The sequence below is a fragment of the Dama dama genome, chromosome 27 (genome assembly GCF_033118175.1).
Source record: "Dama dama isolate Ldn47 chromosome 27, ASM3311817v1, whole genome shotgun sequence".
Lineage (NCBI taxonomy): Eukaryota > Metazoa > Chordata > Mammalia > Artiodactyla > Cervidae > Dama > Dama dama.
Window position 1 is genome coordinate 59,642,014 of NC_083707.1, and position 6,868 is coordinate 59,648,881.

Genomic DNA, 6,868 nt, shown 5'->3' on the forward strand with positions numbered 1-6,868 from the left:
AATGCTGAGTAATTTTATGATGGAGAGGGTATGAGCGAAGACTCCATGAATGGATGGAAGAATAAAGGAAGGAAGAGAAGAGGCATTCTTTTTATCTTTTTAGTTATTGAATGTTTATATTTTGGATTGCCACTATGAGTAATAGGTAGCCTGTTACATCCATTTACATTCTCGAACATCCATAAACCTATTTTTATTTTTTTTTATTTTTAATTGGAGGATAATTGCTTTACAATGTTGTTCTGGCTTCTCCCACACATCAACACGTATCAGCCACAGGTGTACACAGGTCCCCGCCCTCTTGCCCAACCTCCCACCCCTCTAGGTTGAAAGCGAGCACAGGCTGAGCTTCCTGCGTCACAGGGCGCATTCCCACTAGCTATCTGCTTTACATACGGTGATACATACGCTTCCATGCTCCTCTCCTAATATGTCCCTCCCTTGAAGAGAGGCGTTCTTGATCACACTGCAGCCCAGTTCTCCCTCCGTGGACTGAGCAACCATCACGTTTGTTCACTGACCTGTCCCCACCACCAAGATTCTTAGGGGTTATGAAACCAAACGCCTCTAGGGGGCAGTAGGCAACATAAAGAAACAAAGCAGGCCAAAGGGGCCTGTTGGGCCCCTTGAAGGTCCACGCCCTATTTAAAAGAGAGAGTCATTTCCAACTCTTGCCATGTAGAAATGTGGAATCCCAAGACATCCAAAGATGAAGGGACACAAAGAAAGGTATGATTAAGAGGTTTTGGGAAACGGGAGATTTTATGTGAAATCTTTCCATTTCAGAATGTTAAAAACAGCGGCAGGCCAAAGAAACTATATCTGCAGGCTGGATGCAGCAATTTGGATCCTCAATTTGCAATATTCATTTTAGGACAGTGCTTCTCAAAGTGTGGCCTACAGATCAGCACCTGCCCACACACTATTTGTTGCGATCTGTGGCAAGATCGGAAGCCAACGCTGAAGGCTGTTGAGTTCAGCTGACACCTTTTTCCATAGGGAGATTGTTCCTTATATATATATAAGACACAGGGCATTGATTTACATTCTGGCACAAGCTCCTGATCTCACTGTGGGTGAAATCTGGAGGAGCACTACTCCAGAAAAGATCATTCAGGGACCCTTCTCATGGCACCATCTCAGAGAACTAAGAACCAGTACCTTGGCTCCTTGAAGCCCAGTACTCTGTGAAGGACGGGGAAGGGAAAAGGAGAGAGAACTCCGGTAGGGTCCAGAAAGCTGCTCACAGGAGGCCCTGGACTAAGTCAGGGCAGCAGGACCTGCCTGGAGTCAGTGGATCTGAGCGTACAGTACGGGCAGGCAAGAGGTCAGCCACCAGAACAATTCCTCTTGTCCTTCTCCCAACCTACCCAGCACCTGGACTCTCTCAGGCACCCGAAAGCTGGGTCTCAGAGTTGGTCCAGATATACTGCATGTCATGGATGTTCTTTAGTAGAACGTATTCATTTGTTTATTGCTCATTTGCTCATCAGTACCACCCCATCCCCAGTCCCACCACAGATTACAAGCTCCAGAGGCACAGGGTGTCTAGACCAGGGCCTAGCCCTTAGTTAATACTCAGCAAATATCAGATGAATGAATGGTGTTATAGCAAAGTTACATAAGACAGGAGCATGCATCATGCTAGCTAGACTGATAAAACATTTTTTTTTTAAAGAATGCTTCCAGAAGCTGACATGTACCTTTCTCAGGAACTGTTGAGTAAAGCCTGTTTGCATTTTGGTCAAACAGGTCAAAAGAGAAGTTCAATGGTCATGGAATATGGTATGGGATATGCTTGAAAGCCAAGGTCTTTGTAAAAAGAAAGATTGAAGTTGGTAGATATGAGAATTCAGAATGAGGGATCCCAGACACTGAGCTATTAAGTTATTGATTGATAGTCTTTTGAGAATAGATTCATTTGTCTGCGGAAGTTTAAGAGAGACTCAGCCCAAAGGTGGAAGACCAGGGAATGACCTCAAGTTCTGTGCAAGCCTATGTGTACGGCTAACGTTAGAGCAGAGAATGGAGCTATGACCGTGAGTTTGTTGAATGAGAGGTTGAAATCTCCCTCTTGTTCCCTAAAACTAACACTGCTTATCAATCATACCACCTTTCTTACAGTCTCTTGGTCTCCTTTGTTCTCTCATAATTTCAGATCCATTATGTTGGAGTTTTGTAGCCTCTTCTAATATTAAGAAACTCATTATTTTTCCAATCTCCTTAACCTATTTCCTCCTACTCCCAGTACTGGTAGAAGAAGAGGGTCACTCTAAACGCTTTTTGTAAGTCTTCATTCTATGCTCATCATTCAAAAGGTCCTTCTTTTGAAACATATCAATTATTAATATCATCCTTCCCAAAACTTCATCACCATCTTCTACTAGAGCCTTTCTCCATCTGCCTCAAAGGCTTTGATGCTTGGCTCAGAATTTTCTAGTTTGCCCTACTCCTGCCTGTAGCCATGTTAATTTCAGGGCTATAACAGTCATTATTATATTAATCATTATGATGCCTTCTATTTATTGAGCGCCTACCATGTGTTCATCACTATGTTTTTTGTTTTTTTGTTTTTTTTTTTTATGTTATTTCTGGCCTAGCTGGGTCGTTACTCTGCAGCACTGGGGCTTTCTCTAGCAGCAGAGAGCAGAGGCCACCCTTTGTCACGGCACGTGGCCTTCTCTTTGCAGTGGCTTCACTCATTGCAGAGCATAGGCTCTGGGTGCATGCATTTCAGTAGTGGCGGCTCACAGGCTCTAGAGCACAGGCTCAATAGCTGTGGTGCATGGGTCTAGTTGCCCCACAGCTTGTGGAACCTTCCCAGACCAGGAATCAAACCCATATCGCTTGCATTGGCAGGCAGATTCTTAACTTCTGACCTACCAGGGAAGTCCTACTATGTAGTCTCTAGTCTATCTTACAGATACTAGTTCTAACCTATAACAACCCACAAGGTGGGTTCCATCCTCCATTTACACAAGGATGCATGATTCAGAGAAATTACATACCTTGCCCAAAGTCACAATCAGCAACAGAACCAGAAGGTAAACATAAATATCATTTGTGCCAAAGCTCAAGCTCCTTCCAAGCGTCCCTAATAATAACGAAGATGGTTATCATTTTCTGAATGGCCACTATGTAACAGCCATTGACTTTATACTAACTATTTCTAAATCACACAAAACCTCTGCAGTCTAAATCATTCCCACTTTAAAGACAGGAAAAGTGAGACTCAGAAATTTTACGTAATCTATTCCAAGTCACACTAGTGGTCAAAGATTTAAATTCAGGTCACTCAAAGTGAAACATCTCAGTTCACTGCCTTGCTAAAACTCTACTCCAGTTTTCTGTCACTGCATATAAACCACCCAGATCTAATGGTTTAAAACCAGTAATAATTATATATTTTCCTCTCAGATATACAAGTTGGGCAGGGCCTAGCAGGGAAAGCTCCTCTTTGCTCCATGTAACATCAGCTGAGGTAGTTCAACAAGGTTTGAAGATCTTCTTCCCAATGGTTCACTTTGAGGACTGCCAAATTGGTGGTGGATTTTGACTAGTTCTTCAGCCTGGGCTGAGGGCCACAGGCCTGGTTGCCTCTCCATGTGGATCTCTCCACATGGCCTAGGCTTCCTCAACACATAGGAGCTGAGTTACAAAGACAAGCATCCCATGAGAGAGACAGATAGAAGTTGTACACTTTTGATGATCTAGTCCCAGAAGCCACACAGCATCATTTCATTGCATTTTATGTTTAGAAGTCAATTGCAAAGTCTGGCTCATATTTAAGGGGAAGTTAATTAGACACATAAGGAGGAATATCAAATAATCTATAGAAATGTTAAAACCTACCACACACACTTCTCCCACAATTTCTCACCGATTTCATCTCCACTCTGCTAACCTACCCATGAAAATAAAAATACTTTAGCTTACTCGGTATCACTGAAGACAATGTCAAACACAAGAGTTTGCCTCTGGCTCCCACCTTCTTTAACTGCTTCCTGTGCTCACCTCTCTCACTACCTTGCTCCTGAACTTGACCTTCTCCATCAAACACTCTAATCCCTTCCTCCATATTTTCGAGTCCTTCATCTGTTTCGGTTCCATGGTCATGAATTTCACTGTTGCCTTTTCTAGCACCTTCACACTCTCTTCATTATCTATTCCTTTTTTATCACTTGTAGTCTGTCTTCTGCACAATTCCTCTCAAATTATTTACTCAGAAATTACCAGTTACCTCCTAATCATTACCTAGTCTCATTTCTCACTCTCATTCCTATGTGATTTGATACAGTTGCCTATTCTGACTTCCTTCAAATTTCTTCCTCTTTTTTATATCCTGGGATATTTTTTTCTCATATCTCTGTTCACTTTACCTGACAGTAGCCTGAAGCAAACCAGTAGGAAGGCTGGTCCTAAAAGAAGAACAGAGTGTAAGCAAGTGTTGAATGATAGCACAGCAAAGCAGGTTGCCATATATATAGACCAATAATTATGGTATTCTCACAAGGAGCAATGGATTATGGTGAGAAACCTTGCAATGGCCAACATTTCTATGCCTGCACACAAGAATCTGCCCTAACCCCTGGGATTAAGATTCACAGGAAAGTACTGTTTCTTAGGAAAAATGCACACTAGTTCTGAATTTTTCTCCACCATGGAACGTTTAGAGCATATGATGAAAGCTCTAGATCCTCCCTTTGGGATAAAATGTTTTATTCCAAAAACACAAATGTTTGAATATGGGGGCTAAGATACATCATATTAGACTTACTGAATTTGAGGTGTCCACAGGATTCCAAAACAGAGTTTGCTAGAAGATAGTTGAACATACAGTTATGATGCTCAGAAGAGAAATTTAAAAAGAACTAGAGACTGGGGAGGCAATAGTTATAGGACAGTGAATACCACTAGACGGACGTTATAGCCTCAATAGTATAAGTATAGTAGGTTTCCATGTATGTTAAGGGTAGATTCTTGAGAAACCCTGGAAAGTCAAGGGGAAAGTAAAATACATAAAGAGACTGAAGAGGAGCAGCCAGTGGGTTGGGAGGAAAACCTGCATGTAGATGTCAAAGAATTTCAAGAGGAATCGGGATTGTGACATTCAATAAATGTTCATTAATCGCTTTTGTATTACGGATTGAGGATACAGCAGTTGAAACAGTGAGCAAAACTGTCGCCACCACGTCGCCTCCCGCGCCCGTGAGCCTCGAGCCTCTCCCTAGGCTCCAGGCTGACGGGAGCGGCGCCGAAGCGCGCGTCAGCCGCGTGGGAGCGGCGCACCGTCGTTGCCCCGCCCTCAGCGCCAGCGGGTGTCGGCTGCGTGTCCGGGCTTCTGAATTGCGCTTCCGCCATCTTTCCAGCCCTCAGTTAGATGGGCGTGGAGACGCTTTTGGAAGTAACATCATAATGGCTGCCCAAAGAGAACCCCAAGTTCAGTTCAAACTTGTATTGGTTGCTGATGGTGGTACTGGAAAAACTACATTCGTGAAACGTCATCTGACTGGTGAATTTGAGAAGAAGTATGTAGCTACCTTGGGTGTTGAGGTCCATCCTCTTGAGTTCCATACCAACAGAGGACAGATTAAGTTCAATGTGTGGGATACAGCTGGTCAGGAGAAATTTGGTGGACTGAGAGATGGCTGTTATATACAAGCTCAGTGTGCCATTATAATGTTTGACGCAACATCGAGAGTTCCTTACAAGAATGTGCCTAACTGGCATAGAGATCTGGTACGAGTGTGTGAGAACATCCCGATTGTGTTGTGTGGCAACAAAGTGGATATTAAGGACAGAAAGGTTAAGGCCAAGTCAGTTGCCTTCCACTGAAAGAAGAATCTTCAGTACTATGACATTTCTGCCAAAAGTAACTATAACTTTGAAAAGCCCTTCCTCTGGCTTGCTAGAAAACTGATAGGTGACCCTAACTTGGAGTTTGTCGCCATGCCTGCTCTTGCCCTGCCAGAGGTGGTCATGGACCCAGCCTTGGCAGCACAGTTTGAGCACGATTTAGAGGTTGCTCAGACAGCTGCTCTCCCAGATGAAGAAGATAACCTGTGAGAAAGTGAGGCTGGGGCCCAGCGTCAGAAGTCTAGTTTTATAGGCAACTGTCCTGTGATGTCAGTGGTGCAGTGTGTTTGCCACTTTATTATGTAGCTAAGCAGAACATGTGCTTAATCTTTGGATGCTGAAGGAAACAGAGCTTTGGAGTGAATGTGGAAGTTTAAAAAAAAAAAATTTCAGTTTTTGGACCTGCATATTTAGGTGTTTTGGAACACAATTGTTTACTCCTTGACTTTCAAATATAAGACTGCTGTAGTCGCATGACAACATTGAGAGGTGCAATCTTGTTTGTTACTGTCATTCCCATTCCTTTCCGTTTAGAATCAGAGTAAAGTTGTATTTCAAATATCTAACAAAAAAAAAAAAAAGCAAAAGCATGACCTATGGGGTGAAGAGACATTTAATTAGTCATAATGAGTATGATGAGTTAAATCAAAAATTCTCTTTGGAAAGAGAAGTTGTTCTCTGCTCTCCTAGGCAGTTGGTCTGAAGTCATTTTATTGACTCGGGTACACGCTTTTTCAGTCCCAATGTGTTCAGCCTAATAACAGTCTACCACTTGTGCTTATGGGCTCCCTAGTGGCTCAGTCCCTTGGACTGCAAGGAGAGCCAACCAATAAATCCTAAAGGAAAACAGTCCTGAATATTAATTGGAAGGGCTGAAGCTGAAACTCCAATATTTTGGCAACCTGATGCAAAGAAACTGATTCATAGAAAAGACCCTGATGCTGGGAAAGATTGAGGGCAGGAGGAGAAGAGGATGAGAGAGGAGAAGATGGTCGGATGGCATCACCAACTC

General features: G+C 43.0%; 1 pseudogene; it reads left to right on the top strand.

Annotated features, from left to right (window-relative positions):
* The first annotated feature begins 5,415 nt into the window (after positions 1-5,415).
* Positions 5,416-6,066, top strand: LOC133047693 (GTP-binding nuclear protein Ran-like; annotated as a pseudogene).
* The last annotated feature ends 802 nt before the right edge of the window (positions 6,067-6,868 follow it).